The 2,754-nt window shown below is 35.9% G+C and overlaps 1 long non-coding RNA gene across 1 annotated transcript; it reads left to right on the forward strand.

Moving 5' to 3' along the window:
* Positions 1 to 248: 248 nt before the first annotated feature.
* LOC107870937 lies at positions 249 to 2,439 on the forward strand. The gene is made up of 3 exons (XR_001674544.2): positions 249 to 462; positions 580 to 1,332; positions 2,028 to 2,439. It is a non-coding gene; the product is annotated as an uncharacterized LOC107870937 (long non-coding RNA).
* Positions 2,440 to 2,754: the final 315 nt, after the last annotated feature.

Here is a 2,754-nt window from a genome sequence, read left to right on the forward strand (position 1 = left end):
ATATTTCTGTAAGAGGTTGTTTCCACGACTCGAACCTCTTGGTAACATGCAACAACTTCACCAGTTATTCCAAGACTCCCCTTTGATGTCAAGTTTTATTTGATACATATAAGTTTTCTTATATCCTTCTAAAGGTAAGAGTAAGGTCGTAACGTATTACCTTCCCCAGACCCCAGTTGTGGTATTATTAGACTGGACTTTTTGTGTTGTATCTATTTTCTTATATATTATTTTTGTTAACCTTTTAAAGTACTATTTTCCTGTTAAAAAGAAAAAAAGAGGAAGAATTTCTCAAGATTCAATTTAAAATTATCAGACCGCATATAATGTGGATGATAAGCAAGCATCTGGGTTTTATTCATTAGCACAAAATGACGCGGGAAGAACGTTGTACAGGGCCAATCCATGGCCAAAATCTCCCTGTTCTCTCTGCCTTCACGAATGTTAATCCCTTATAGAATTGTACGCTATAGTATAGGGTCTTGTACGCTATAGTATAGGGTCTTACTTTTATTTGTCATATTGAAGGTTCTCCATGTTGAGGTTTTGATTTTAATGATGACTTTTGTATGTATGCAGGATACCAAAAAGGAGAAACACATTATAGATGTAGAATTGGGTAACTGAAAAATCAAGGAGCAAACCAAGAAACGTCAGTAATTGTCTTGAAGGATTATTCAAAGAAATGGCTACAATTTCCCCAAAAAAACTTAGAAGACTGGGACATCGGTTTAAGAGGAAGAAATACTGCCCCAAGAAACTAGGAGCATTCCACAAATTCAAAGGATTAGGACTCAAATTCAAGATCTCAAGAAAGAAGGCTTTGAAGAATGAAATCTGCCAAGGTGTGACTTTTCCTTATTCTTGGAAAGGAAATTCTCATTTACCTTAATTTCCAAGGATCAAAATCTCTTGGGTTGCCATTTCTTCAATCTCCAAACTTCTAGTTTTCTCCTCTATTTCAGGAAGACATTGGTTTACCTAATCGGTATTCAAACTGTATTAGCCAACTACAAGTCTTTGCTCTACTTTTAAATAAGCATTCTATTACTTAGTGCGATAGTATGTAACAAAAAAAGAGAGGAGAGAAAAACAATTGGTGAGGCATTGAACCAAAGAAATAATAAGAGAAGAAAAAGATTGAGAAAAGAGTGAAAAAAGAGAAAAGAAAAGAATGAGAAGAGAGACATTGAGAGTAGCAATAGAAGTTCTGTTCCCAAAGTTGTACCAAAACCAACCATTTGCAAGGACTTAGAAGAGAACGCCCTTCTTGCACTTTCACTTGCACTCCTGACATCCTAAATTGCAAGGCTGCTACCGAAATTCGTCAATGTATGTTTCCTATTAAATTTACTATTTATGATTTTTTTTCATTTAAAAATTTGTCATGAAATAAATACATCACGAAGCTGCTAGCAATATTCATGAGATTATGTACATGCCATTACATACTTCTTTTCCTATTCTGCTAATAACAGTATGATGCATCACATGAATGTTTGGATGTCAGTAAGAAATGCACAACAGCATTCTCTTCTAGGTTACAACTGCGTGGAAAAAAATTGTTTTACTATAACCTAGTTGGTTGCAGGTGGTTAAAGATCTAACTTACAAGCCAGATCTTTCTCAGGAGTTTATTCCCTGTACAGTAATTTATGTAGCGGCAGCTTCCAGCTGTTCGTTTAGGAAATGTTGGATTTTGTGTTTTCAAGATAAACTGATCCAATGATCTATATAAGAACCTGTATTCAGCATGATCCATTTTCGCTGGCAAGTGGATTTATCATATTTGTACTACTTTGCATGGTCTGTCTTTCTCACTTAGACGAATTATCTGTTAGCTATGTCAGTCCAATTGCCCATGGATATGGTATCTGTTGTTACTGGAATATAATCAAGAATTTATTTCCACTTTTATTTTTTAGTTGTCAAACTATGATCAAGAGTTTCAACACAAAATCAGCATATTATATCACACCGATATTTATTATGTTCATCTAAATGTGCAAAGTCGAATCTCCCGATAGATCTTTACAAGGACGTCATGGAAGAAACAACAAACCCAGAGACAGCTAAGGATGCACCCTGAGCTTAGATTGATTCAGTGGATATCAAGGAAGGAGAAAATCCTAGTGAACTCTAGAAAGACATGAAAGCTCCTCCGGGAAATTAAATGTGGCATTGGTGAAGCCTGAACGGGATTCCTCTCAGAAACAGCAAGCTGAAGATGATGGAGTCCAAGCGACAGGATCATATGTTGTTGGAGGTTCAACATTTGGTTGGAACTTTATAACATACACCAGCAGGAGGCCATCTATTATGGATGAAGCAAAGTGTCCTTCCGGTCTGTAAATGTTAAATCTGAATGATGTTAGAAGCAAAGAGTCCTTCCATTCTGCAAACGTTAAATCCGAATAAAGTTCCCAAAGTTCACTTTTACTCTCTACTTTTGGAATTAGAATGGCTTGATTGTGTGTATTATAGGACAACAACAATAACAAACCCAGTAAAATCCCACAAGTGAGGCCTAGGGAGGGTAATGTGTATGCAGACCTTACCACTACCTCGAGGAGGCTGAAAGGCTATTTTCGGAAGACACTCGACTCAAGTGTAGCACATCCAGATACAAAGAAGAGGAAAATAGTGTAGAAAATATGATAACTAATCTGCCAAAAAATAGTTTGATAGTCAAAAAATAGTAGACAATAACAATGATAAATATTTACGGCTAAATCCTAAGTTACCATACTACGA

Source organism: Capsicum annuum, chromosome 5 (assembly GCF_002878395.1).
Source record: "Capsicum annuum cultivar UCD-10X-F1 chromosome 5, UCD10Xv1.1, whole genome shotgun sequence".
NCBI lineage: Eukaryota > Viridiplantae > Streptophyta > Magnoliopsida > Solanales > Solanaceae > Capsicum > Capsicum annuum.